This window comes from Topomyia yanbarensis, chromosome 3, assembly GCF_030247195.1.
Source record: "Topomyia yanbarensis strain Yona2022 chromosome 3, ASM3024719v1, whole genome shotgun sequence".
NCBI classification, from domain to species: domain Eukaryota; kingdom Metazoa; phylum Arthropoda; class Insecta; order Diptera; family Culicidae; genus Topomyia; species Topomyia yanbarensis.
Window position 1 is genome coordinate 189,574,471 of NC_080672.1, and position 14,350 is coordinate 189,588,820.

The 14,350-nt window shown below is 40.1% G+C and overlaps 1 protein-coding gene across 2 annotated transcripts in view; it reads right to left on the reverse strand.

Annotated features, from left to right (window-relative positions):
- The window catches only part of LOC131691077 (probable ubiquitin carboxyl-terminal hydrolase FAF), a 673,880-nt gene that overhangs the window by 11,936 nt on the left and 647,594 nt on the right, over window positions 1–14,350 (reverse strand). The window lies entirely within an intron of this gene.

Genomic DNA, 14,350 nt, shown 5'->3' on the forward strand with positions numbered 1-14,350 from the left:
TACAATAAGTGCCATACTTTTTCAATTAGAGCTGGTACTAGTGAAAATGAGATAAAAATATCCAAGTTGAATAACCCGAATTCATGAAAATAAGAAAAGGTAAGTGCATCATGTCAAAGAACGAATTATGCAGCTCTTCAAGACCAACAATCTGGATTATTAAAATGATGAGATTAACTATTAGGATTTCCAAGAAATGAACGAAAAATCGATTAAAATTGTTTAATTTTCAATAATTACTTTTAAAAGGCTTTTGAGCTGAAACATGTGAGGGCATCACTCAATGCGAAATTTTCTCACCTACCCAGTGGACCTATTTGAAATCCAAAATATACTTTTTGAGTTAGAGGTATTTTAAGACAAATAAGTTTTTAACACAACAAGTTCAATAACTTTGTAATGGTAGAAATTTGATGGTATGTGTACAACGATTTTTTTTCTCAAAATATGACAGTCAATCACCCCTCGAGAGGTTCGTAACCATGAACCAAACACCCTGTATATATATAAAAATGTTCATTTTTGCTGTTTTCAAAAATGGTGGGGTAAACCCGACCCCTTATGTTTTTGGTTGATTTAGTGCAGCTATTATCCAAATTTTATGGTTTTTCAATGATAAATCAATGAATGTTGTGTTATTAAATTGTAACATGAAGAAAATGGAGTTCAATGTCAATCTTGGAATGCTAAAATCACGAGCAGTAGCACGTAATGATATTCCCATTTGCATCGGAGCAATTGCTCGACGAATACTATAATCATCATGTCTTTCGTTTGTAATTATGAACCATTTGGCATAAAAATAATAAACAATAACAATAAAAATATATTCCAATCTGAAAAATAAAAATTTTCTTAGAAAAAAGCGGTCGGATTTACCCTACTATTTAGTGGTCGGATTTGCCCCATCCCGATCAGAATGAAATAGCAAGATTGTAACAGAATGCAATTTTCGTAACCAATTGTGTTATAAATTTGGTCTCGTTAGTAGTTAAAATAACAGGAAATTATAACAAGTAACAACGAGAGATATAGTTTTGAAATATTCTTGTTATGTGTTTCTGATCGGGATCGTGTCATTTTTTATTACGATGCAATTAAAAAAAATATGAAAAAGGTTGAACTAAATTCTTCTATGCACTTTGTAGGACTTTAATCAAAGAATTAAAATCCACTTACATTTATTATGCAATCACTTTAACAATCAGAAATATCCTGTAGTCAATGATGCACAAAAGTCAAATCAAAAGTTCTAAAAACACACCTTTTGTCGTTTGAGCATCTCAATGTAGACTGATGAAATGCTGTCATATCACCATTATGATTATTTTCGATGCTCTACACGACAACATTGATATTAGTTCGCGTAGTGCTTCTGATTTTCGGTAACAGAGGGGGGTCGGGTTTACCCAACGGTCGGATTTGCCCCACCTTACCCTATATATATATATATATATATATATATATATATATATATATATATATATATATATATATATATATATATATATATATATATATATATATATATATATATATATATATATATATATATATATATATATATATATATATATATATATATATATATATATATATATATATATATATATATATATATATATATATATATATATATATATATATATATATATATATATATATATATATATATATATATATATATATATATATATATATATATATATATATATATATATATATATATATATATATATATATATATATATATATATATATATATATATATATATATATATATATATATATATATATATATATATATATATATATATATATATATATATATATATATATATATATATATATATATATATATATATATATATATATATATATATATATATATATATATATATATATATATATATATATATATATATATATATATATATATATATATATATATATATATATATATATATATATATATATATATATATATATATATATATATATATATATATATATATATATATATATATATATATATATATATATATATATATATATATATATATATATATATATATATATATATATATATATATATATATATATATATATATATATATATATATATATATATATATATATATATATATATACAAACACATAGATCAATAGTACCCTTAATTAAGTTACTCCAACTTATCCGTTACATAAGGATGCGAAAGAAAACTGTTTTTAAAATGTTGAATAAAAAATGGTAGTACCCCCTTAAGAAAAGTGTAGGTTGCAGCCGACTTATAGCTGTAATCAAACTTCATGAAACTTAGCTGAAGACACTTAATCACAAAAACATCAACGAGAGCTAAAAATACTTTTGTTCACCATTTTTCAGTTTATGACCACGGTGCGCTGTCTCACCCGCACATGCGGCATCTCTCCCGCAATGACACTTTTTTGTAAAATGATGGAAATTTGATGAATTTTTTTCATGACGAAAACTATTTCACAGTAGCTTAGGAACCTGCCACAATTGATAAAAATGATTTCATCAATTATTGAATGGTTTACTTTGATGCAGGATCGATTTTTAGAAATGTGCGGCATCTCTAAGATACCCAGTTACTAGAACCAGGAGAGCATCCGTAGTACACAATCCGGTGGCTCCTGGGAGGTAAAAGCATAGAGAACAGACATATAAGCTAGAACAAACTTTCCCGAAAAACCTGTGTAAACATTTAAATGAAAATACGTAGAAAATCACCATCGCATACAGGTTTGCATGCGTGAGTCACCATTGTATCCAAGTTTGCATACAAGTTCCGTATAGCGATTGCTGGCCGATCGAAGCGCCGAGCAGTGGCAAGTTGCTGTTGTCATTTCAAAGCGACAGTTTAATTTCTTACACAAGTTGAAAACTTCACTTGTATGTCAGTTCTCAGCGGTAAAAGTAGGAAAATAATCTCGATGTGCTCGTGCGGGTGGCAGCTTGACAGCAGCAGCACAAGAAATTCTTTAACACTTTGTTATGTGGACTAAAACATTGAATTCGTTCGTAGAGCAAAAAAAGGGATACCGGAACATCCCGGACAATCTATGGGATAGAAAGGTACAATCTGATTTCACACATCCCAGTCAAAAAGGGCATAAATGGTGAAATTGGTATTGCACACCAAAACTTACCACAATCTAACTTTCATTAAGACTTTAGGTCAGAGACCTTGTTCACAATACTTACACACGATTCCACAATTTCCCACATTCGTTGGCTAAATGAAATGCACTAGACAAACAAAATAGTCTCGCTTCTATTTTGCCAATTGTTTTAAAAAAGAATTTTAAGCTTAAGCCAAACATGAACCGCCATGTTTGAAAAACGCAAAAAATAACCAAGTCCATTTCAGCCGCCAAAAAAATTGTTTAAGTATTGAAGTTGCCATTAAATCGCATTCGCAAATTGCATTTGTTCCTAGGGGCAATTAGCACAGGCGAGTTGAGTCAAACCAAAGAGAAAAGACATATAAGCTAGAACAAACTTTCCTGAAAAACCTGTGTAAACATGTAAATGAAAATACGTCGAAAATCACCATCGCATACAGGTTCGCATGCGTGAGTCACCATTATATCCAAGTTTGCATACAAGTCCCGTATAGCGATTGCTGGCCGATCGAAGCACCGACCAGTGGCAAGTTGCTACTTGCTCTTGTCATTTCAAAGCGACAGTTTAATTTCTCACACAAGTTTAAAACTTTACTTGTATGTCAGTTTTCAGAGGTCATTCAAACATTCGGTAGCTCGAAATGTTCTATGATTTGAATGGGATTAACAGTTATGTGTCCAACAAAAAAAACACCTTTAACAGGCCAACGTGGGTACCCGGGTACCCACAAATTGAAATGCTCATAACTATGGCTTCCGTTAACCGATTTGGACACTTTTAGATGTTTTGAAGTCAGGAACTCGTCAGGAACTTTTTGATTCTGTACAACAGAACGGGGATAATGGATCTGGTTTTTGGTAATCCGGATTTTCCCGAGTAATGTTCCAGTACTAGGATATGATTTGTAAATTTTAATCATGTCCTAGCAATATAAGTATCAAAACTCTTTAAATTGTCTCGGAAGTCTGTTTCTGATTGTTACAGGACCCTATGGCACTTTGAAAAATGGAATTGGAATGGAATGGCCGCTCACGGCCCCACGGGAACCTGCTCCGGAATGTCCGTTCCGGGGTCAAAACACTAAATGGTTCCAAAACCAATAGATTCAGCCTACTGATGCAATCCCAAGAATTTTGCTACTCATATTGCTAGTATTCCATTGAAGTTCGCAAATAGTACCACAGCACTGGAACCTGCTTCCGGAAACCCGGATTCCCGGGAACCGAATAAAGTAGCCCGATTCATTTTTACCAAGTCCAAAAGTGGATGAGTTCCTGAATCTAAAAAGGCCAAAAGTATCGAAATCGGTTGAATATTACCTTAGTTATGGGCATTTTAGTTTTGTGGGTACCCGGGTACCCACGTCGGCCTGTTACGTAGTAAAAAAAATCAGGAGCCCCTCTTCACTCCCACCCTTACTATATCAACAATATTATTAACCCAAAAGCTTGACTTAGTTAAGTTCTAAGATGTCACAAAATTTAAATTTCCAGCTGTGGATAAAACATAGGAATTTAATTGATTGAAACATAAAAAGGTACCCGGGTACCGCGTCGGACACACAACGATTAAATAAGTGATTGTGCGATGATCATATGCAGGTGCCTTGGTCCAGGATTCAACAACACCAACACTCGATGCAACACCAGTGATAGCGTCTTATCGTTTCCGTCAGAATAGGCAACCTTTGCAAATTACCTAATGAGAGGTCGACTGTACTTGGCAGCGAACGAGCTGCGGGCAGCCAGTGTTAGTTTGGCGCGAAGCCAGTAAAGAAGCCATAAGTTAATGGCACAAAATTATTTTAGTAGTTAATGACGTTTTTAGTATATAAATGTATAATTATAAAATTTAATAAACCCTATCGTTTACGTTATAATAAATGTTCAAGTGTACAAGTGTACGGAATATGACTATGATGTGCAGTCTTTAATATGCCCGGCCAGTGAGTTTGTCACTAACATCCACAAGAGGCACCCACAGGCGAAGGTGGCAATTTTATTCCGCGTCACGGCAAGAGAGTCCAATAATCTGAGCTACCGACATCTGGTCCTTCGAACCGGATAGACGTCGACCAGCTCCGTCTACCCGGCAACCACAAAAGAAGACGTTGTCCCAAGGGCACCGTACCTGACGCCACCTTTCCGCCATCTTGTGAAATGTAAATTGAGGATCGAATTTGCTGAAAATTAATCATTCAGGGCATATATTAATCAAAAATCAGGTTAGTGGCATTCCAAAATCGTACGTTGATTGTGGTCATTCTACCGGGTCTTCCTTTGCATGTTTCTTGTCGCTTCACGTCATTACACACCACTGCACTCAATCGCCTAAGCTGAAACCCAAACTGTACCGTGGATTGAATGGCAACCCTTCGATGCTAAATCGTTTCCCATTGGCTCCTTACTAGAAGTAACGCTTGCAGCCAACGACCAACCGTGATATCAGTTGAATCAACAGTCATCCTGTTGATCTGGAGGAGAAATATTTTATACAAGGCTACCAAATTGCCTATATCAGGTAATTAGCGTTCCTATTCCTCAAGTTTTCTCGTCCGAGCTACCTGGTCTCAAATTGTAGATTTTGATCTGTTGCTGAATCGTCATGTCTGGATTGGAGCGAAAGATACGAAATCTTAAAACCCGTCGGCGAAGCATCGCAACGTCATTTAATTTAATCAGGAGATTTGTTGCCGAATATAATGCTGAAAGAGACGTTGCCGATGTACCAGTTCGTTTAGAAGCAATCGTGTCGCTGTGGGCAGAATTTAACACTGTTCAAGCGGAGTTAGAAACCACGGATGAGTCACCAGATGCACTTGAAGGATACTTGAAGGAGAGAGCCGAGTTCGAATCATCGTTCTACAAGATTAAAGGATTTCTTCTGCAGCATGTTCCTGCAACAACCACCACAGTGGCACCAACGCCACAAATAAACCACACGAACCGCGTGAAACTGCCCGATGTGAAACTGCCAATATTTGAAGGGAAATTTGAGACTTGGCTAAATTTCCACGATCTGTTCGTATCGTTAGTACATTCTTCAACCGATTTGTCGAGCATTCAAAAGTTTTACTACCTTCGATCGTCACTCGGAGGTGAAGCGTTAAAACTAATACAAACAATACCGATAAGCGCAACCAACTATCCTGTCGCATGGAATTTATTGGTTGAGCATTTCCAGAATCCCACTGTATTGAAGAGAAATTATGTACAAACCTTATTTGACTTTCCAACCCTACGCCGTGAGTCAGCTACCGATCTGCATGCACTGGTTGAACAATTCGAAGCGAACGTCAGGGTGTTGAACCAATTGGGAGAGCACACCGAATATTGGGATATTCTTCTTGTTCACTTTCTCGCCAGCCGACTGGATCCTGTAACACGACGTGACTGGGAGGAACATTCAGCAGTTCATGAAACCATCAGTTTCCGAGGCCTTACCGATTTTATTCAGCGAAGGGTGAACGTCCTGCAGCAAATTACCACCAAACCAGTGGAAGCACAGCAGCAACATCAATCACAAAATAAGAAACCATATCAGCCTCGTTTGGGAACGCACGGAGCATTTCAAGATCATCGATCCCGAAAATGCATCGCATGCTCTGAGGAGCACACAATTTATCAATGTAACACCTTTGCTCGTTTGCCGATCGATGAGAAGGAGAGACTCATAAAACGGAATCATCTCTGCCGTAATTGTTTCCGTAGAGGGCATTTCGCTAGAGAATGTGCTTCGGAGAGTTGCTGTAAAAAATGTAAAGCAAGACATCACACACTATTGTGCACAAAAACTGTTCCTTATGCTGGGAATTCGTCAAACAATATTGCGGCTGGCTCGAATATGGCTACCTTACCTACATCCACAAATACCTCGTCCAATCAACGTCCAGTGCCAACTGCAACCGTGGCGCATTCCGGGATTACCAGTTGCAATTCACAAGTACCCGGCCGAACCAAGGTAATACTAGCAACCGCTGTGATAGTGCTGATTGATGACGCCGGAAAGGAGCACTTAGCTCGTGCATTGTTAGATTCTGGCAGCGAATGTTGTTTCGCCACCAAGAGATTATACCAAATGATGAAGGTTAAACAGACTAGAGTTGATTTACCTATCGCTGGAATAGGAAAGTCGTCGGCTACAGTCAAATATCAATTCCAGTCGTTAATTAAATCGAGAACCTCAGATTTTTGTGCTAGTGTGGATCTTCTCATACTCCCGAAGGTTACTATTGATCTCCCGTCTCTCACTTTAGACACCACTACATGGAAAATCCCCGATGGGATCACTCTTGCCGATCCAGCCTTCAACCAACCCAACGCAATAGATCTAGTATTGGGTGCTGAGATCTTTTTTGATTTATTTTCTATTCCTGGTCGTATATACCTTGGTGATACGTTTCCACTGCTGATCAACTCCGTTTTCGGTTGGGTGGTTTCGGGCAAAACCAGCAGTGATTTTGTTACCTACCCTGCTCTTTGCAATCTTGCTATTATTGATGATCTGCAGAACAAGATTGAAAAATTCTGGGCCATTGAGGAAGATACGGGATCTAGTCATTACTCTCTCGAAGAAACTCAGTGTGAAGAGATATTTCAACAAACAGTGACGCGCGGGAACGAGGGACGATATACAGTGCGGCTTCCATTTAAAGATGGTCAGATAGAGAGACTAGGAGAAAATAGAAAAACAGCATTACATCGGTTTCGTTTGTTGGAAAATCGGTTATCACGCAATCCTGATCTTGGTAGCCAGTATCAGGAATTCATGACCGAATATCTTCGATTAGGACACATGGCTCCAGTTCCAGATGATGCACATGATTCAAGGTCATGTTATTATTTGCCCCACCATCCTGTGGTCAAAGAGAGCAGTACGACAACGAAGGTTCGTGTGGTGTACGACGCGTCGTGTAAAACTAGTACTGGTCTTTCTCTAAACGACATACTCCTGGTGGGACCAGTCATTCAAGAAGACCTGCGGTCCTTGATAGTTCGTGCTCGCCTCCATCCGATAATATTAATTGCAGACGTCGAAAAGATGTATCGACAGATAATCTTACATTCAGACGATACTCATTTCCAGAGAGTATTTTGGCGAACCTCTCCTACCAAACCAATCGAGACGTTTGAACTAAAGACAGTGACATACGGCACCGCATCAGCCCCCTTTTTGGCAACCCGCGTCCTCAAGCAGTTGGCGATTGACGAAGCACATAAGTATCCGATCGCTGCTAAGGCTGTCGAAACAGATTTTTATGTAGATGACCTTTACTCGGGAGCAGCGACAGTAGAAGAAGCAATCGAACTTCGGAAACAATTGGATTCCCTACTCTCTGCCGGCGGGTTCCAGCTGAGGAAATGGGCATCTAATAACGCAGCGGTGCTAAACGGTGTTTCCCCTGAGAACCGTGCTATTCAAGAGCAGCTCGATTTCGATCGAGACCAAACACTTAAAACACTCGGGTTGTATTGGGAACCAAGAAGTGACTGCCTGAAATATCAAATTCAACTCCCTTTATCGCATACTGCAAGGCTAACGAAACGAATAACGTTATCGTATATTGCTCAAATTTTTGACCCACTTGGTTTAGTTGGGCCTGTTGTTGTGACAGCAAAAACGTTCATGCAGACGCTCTGGTCTCTTACAGACGAAAATGGATATATATGGGAATGGGATCGAGAGCTACCACCACACTTGCATGAACAGTGGGTTACTTATCACTCGGAGCTATCGTCACTCAATCAACTTAGGATAGATCGCTTCGTACTTATACAAAATGCAGTAAAGGTAGAATTGCATATGTTTTCGGATGCTTCTGAGAGAGCATATGGCAGCTGTGCGTATCTTAGATCAGTTGATATCAATGGAAATATCAAGGTCGCTCTTCTCACGTCGCGGTCGAAAGTAGCCCCGCTCAAAAAGCAATCTATTCCGCGCTTAGAACTATGTGGAGCTCTTCTCTCTGCTGAGCTTTACGGGAAAATAATCTCATCCCTTCGTATGGCTGTTGACACCTATTTTTGGACTGATTCAACAATTGCAGGCAGGGTACGATCACCGTCGCCAGTGGGATAATCATATGTTCTTTCTGGGATGTCACCATACCCAGGGATAGCATAAGGGTTAGTGCATTGGGCCGGAGTCTCAAAGGTTGCGGGTTCGAGTCTCGCCTCTGGGTGGTGAATTTTTTTCACATGATTGCTTAGCTTCACTCACCATTTCCGATCGTTTTTCCCCGTTGGATACCACCAGTCCTAAATAAGGTATTGGCACTTAAGCCAAAAGACCAAAAAAATTGAATTATTAGTTTAATTCGAACGGGCGGGTTCGCTCCCGTCATACCTCTGTTCACTGGGCAAGGGACCAGAAATCGACAGTCTTCATTAGCTCTGTCACCCACCGAAGTACGATGGGTAATGAACTAAAAAAATTAGACATCAGACGATTATAAAAACCCGGGCCTTGGTATCTAGCGGGGGAAATTAAATAGATCAAATGTGTTGGGGTGATCAGCTGCCGTTGTGTGTGATTCCTCGCTTTGCAGGAAGGGTACGATCACCGTCGCCAGTGGGATAATCATATGTTCTTTCTGGGATGTCACCATACCCAGGGATAGCATAAGGGTTAGTGCATTGGGCCGGAGTCTCAAAGGTTGCGGGTTCGAGTCTCGCCTCTGGGTGGTGAATTTTTTTTCACATGATTGCTTAGCTTCACTCACCATTTCCGATCGTTTTTCCCCGTTGGATACCACCAGTCCTAAATAAGGTATTGGCACTTAAGCCAAAAGACCAAAAAAATTGAATTATTAGTTTAATTCGAACGGGCGGGTTCGCTCCCGTCATACCTCTGTTCACTGGGCAAGGGACCAGAAATCGACAGTCTTCATTAGCTCTGTCACCCACCGAAGTACGATGGGTAATGAACTAAAAAAATTAGACATCAGACGATTATAAAAACCCGGGCCTTTGTATCTAGCGGGGGAAATTAAATAGATCAAATGTGTTGGGGTGATCAGCTGCCGTTGTGTGTGATTCCTCGCTTTGCAGGCAGGGTACGATCACCGTCGCCAGTGGGATAATCATATGTTCTTTCTGGGATGTCACCATACCCAGGGATAGCATAAGGGTTAGTGCATTGGGCCGGAGTCTCAAAGGTTGCGGGTTCGAGTCTCGCCTCTGGGTGGTGAATTTTTTTTCACATGATTGCTTAGCTTCACTCACCATTTCCGATCGTTTTTCCCCGTTGGATACCACCAGTCCTAAATAAGGTATTGGCACTTAAGCCAAAAGACCAAAAAAATTGAATTATTAGTTTAATTCGAACGGGCGGGTTCGCTCCCGTCATACCTCTGTTCACTGGGCAAGGGACCAGAAATCGACAGTCTTCATTAGCTCTGTCACCCACCGAAGTACGATGGGTAATGAACTAAAAAAATTAGACATCAGACGATTATAAAAACCCGGGCCTTGGTATCTAGCGGGGGAAATTAAATAGATCAAATGTGTTGGGGTGATCAGCTGCCGTTGTGTGTGATTCCTCGCTTTGCAGGCAGGGTACGATCACCGTCGCCAGTGGGATAATCATATGTTCTTTCTGGGATGTCACCATACCCAGGGATAGCATAAGGGTTAGTACATTGAGCCGGAGTCTCAGTCTAAGCACTTAAGCCAAAAGACCAAAAAAAAAATTGAATTATTAATTGTCATCAGTTGGCTTCAAGCGACACCATCAACGTGGACGACGTTCGTTGCGAATAGAGTGTCTAAAATTCAGCATGCTACGCAGAATTGTACTTGGAGACACATTTCGGGACATGAAAACCCGGCCGACATTTTATCGCGTGGATGTTCCGCACCAGAGCTACTAACCAGTATGCGTTGGTGGAACGGTCCGTCCTGGGCAAATAGCTGCACTGAAAAATGGCCGCAGCAAAGATTGGTCAACGATGCAGGAGGCAACATAGATCTCGAGCGACGCAAACCACCAATTACCGCCGCATCTACTTCGGTGTCGAGCTCATTCATTGATGAGTACTGTTCCAGGTTTTCCAGCTATTCACGAATGATCAGAGTAACAACGTATCTGCTGCGATATATTAAAAATCTCCAGCTACAAAGGGAAAAGAGAATCACTAGTTGGCTCACTACGGATGAATTAAAGAGTGCAGAGTATACACTGATTCGCTTAGTGCAACAACAATGTTTTCGGATGAATGGAAACGCCTCTCTAAGGGAGAGCATGTGTCGGGTAGCTCACGTTTACGATGGTTTCACCCACTTATACCAGAAAGCGACAAGGTCATCAGGATTGGAAGGCGTTTGGGACAGTCTTGCCAATCGTACGACTTCAAGCACCAAATTTTGCTTCCAAGCTCCCATGCACTTACGAGGCTACTTCTGCTCTCCTACCATCATCGATTGTTACATGCGGCGCCACAGTTGATGATTAACACGGTGCGACTGCGGTATTGGCCGCTTGGTGGAAGAAACATCGCAAGACAGATAGTGCACAAATGTATCACTTGTGTGCGAGCTCGTCCCAAATTAATTCAACAATTTATGGCCGAACTTCCTGCTTCTCGTGTCACTGCATCACGACCATTTTCGATGGTCGGGGTTGATTTCTGGGGACCTGTTCGCATCCAGCCTAGGCATCGACGAGACGCTCCATTGAAAGCTTATGTGGCTGTATTTGTATGTTTTGCCACAAAGGCAGTTCATTTGGAGCTCGTTGTGGATTTAAGTACAAGCAAATTTCTGCAAGCCTTCCGACGGTTTGTCGCGCGTCGTGGATTATGCTCAGATGTTTACAGTGATAATAGTCGTAATTTTGTGGGAGCAGCCAACGAATTGCGGCGGTTTGTACAAGGCAAGGAATACAAGGACAAATTCTCCGGAGAGTGCAATGACCACGGAATTCGGTGGCACTTTAACCCTCCGAAAGCGTCTCATTTTGGTGGTCTCTGGGAAGCAGCTATCAACTCTGCTCAAAAACATTTTCATCGAGTTCTCAGTGGACATACTTTGGCTTTCGATGACATGGAGACGCTCCTTGTTCAAATTGAGTGCTGCCTTAGCTCCCGGCCGCTAACACCGCTCAGCGACGATCCTGCTGATCTAGAGCCATTGACTCCAGGACATTTCCTTATAGGATCAGCACTGAAGGCAGTTCCGGACACCAACTTCGAGGCCATTCCGTACAACAGACTTACACGATGGCAGCAAACGCAGAGAGCGGTGCAGGAAATTTGGAATCGCTGGCATCGCGAGTATCTTGCTACCCTACAACCAAGAGCTAAATGGTGCAATCCACCAGTCACCATCGAGAAAAACCGTTTAGTTGTCATCATGGATGAAAACTTCCCACCGGCACGATGGCCTACAGGAAGAGTTCACGAGCTGCATCCCGGACCGGATGGGATCGTACGAGTTGTAACTCTGCAAACATCTCGTGGATTCATCACTCGACCAGTGGCAAAGTTATGCCTTCTACCAGTCGCTTCATCGGGTACTGAGGATTCTGAATGAATCATTTCAGCAAACATCGTGAATCAGCATCGTTATCTTCAAGAGCTTGGGGTTCCTTCTCGGTCAACCCAAGATCGTCCAGTGCAGGCGATACTACGCAAAGGTTTCTGAGAAGCAGATCAACCAAGATTGAGGATATCTTTCAAGGCCTTATTATATAAGGTCCAGGTGAGGACCTGTCCATTAATTTTAGCGTGTCATCCAGATCTACTGAGTCTTTTCTTACATGTATTCAACGAGCAACGAATCAGCAAACCCGAGGGACGCCTTGGATCAACTGAGTATTGCTACAATCGTCCAGAAATGGTTATTTCTGCGGGGAGGAGGATGTGCGATGATCATATGCAGGTGCCTTGGTCCAGGATTCAACAACACCAACACTCGATGCAACACCAGTGATAGCGTCTTATCGTTTCCGTCAGAATAGGCAACCTTTGCAAATTACCTAATGAGAGGTCGACTGTACTTGGCAGCGAACGAGCTGCGGGCAGCCAGTGTTAGTTTGGCGCGAAGCCAGTAAAGAAGCCATAAGTTAATGGCACAAAATTATTTTAGTAGTTAATGACGTTTTTAGTATATAAATGTATAATTATAAAATTTAATAAACCCTATCGTTTACGTTATAATAAATGTTCAAGTGTACGGAATATGACTATGATGTGCAGTCTTTAATATGCCCGGCCAGTGAGTTTGTCACTAACATCCACAAGAGGCACCCACAGGCGAAGGTGGCAATTTTATTCCGCGTCACGGCAAGAGAGTCCAATAATCTGAGCTACCGACAGTGATTATTCATTGATCGTCATGAATGTTTATTTACTACAGACTAACATTAACAGTGAAATGACAATAACAATACTGGTGATTATTTTATTTCCTCCCATTGGTCAGAGGTCGTTTGCTCGTTTGGAATGACGCTGACGGATAATTATTACAATTTTGACGTTGTCGTCACTTTCCATACATACACTTTGAACGAAGCTAGTTTCAAATAAAAAGCCTAACGTGACCATTAGACGCTATAGCGTGTTTTATCGCAATGATGATGAGTTATGTTATATTAACGACCATGCGTTAGACGCCCAACTTCAACCAGTAGAAGGCAAATAAATCTTCACACTTCCTTTCTATCATGTCCATACGATACTACCTAGTCCTATATTTCTGTTTTAAATTTATAACTGATTCGTTCTAGAATACTCATTCGCCTTTTAATTTCGTTGGTTTCGTTTCTCTTAGTCTTAAATTTTCCAAAAATAGCCAACAAAATCGATATAGTAGAACCTTGCGGTAATTAAAACCACTGAGAACTGACATACAAGTGAAGTTTTCAACTTGTGTAAGAAATTAAACTGTCGCTTTGAAATGACAACAGCAAGTAGCAACTTGCCACTGCTCGGCGCTTCGATCGGCCAGCAATCGCTATACGGAACTTGTATGCAAACTTGGATACAATGGTGACTCACGCATGCAAACCTGAATGCGATGGTGATTTTCTACGTATTTTCATTTAAATGTGTACACAAGTTTTTCGGGAAAGTTTGTTCTAGCTTATATGTCTGTTCTCTGTGTTAAAACATAGTAACAATTCCAGACAAACCGTTACTCTCCAATCACAGATTTTGGTAGTAAACAAAAAAGAAAAGTTTTCTCGATCATTAACTGCTAT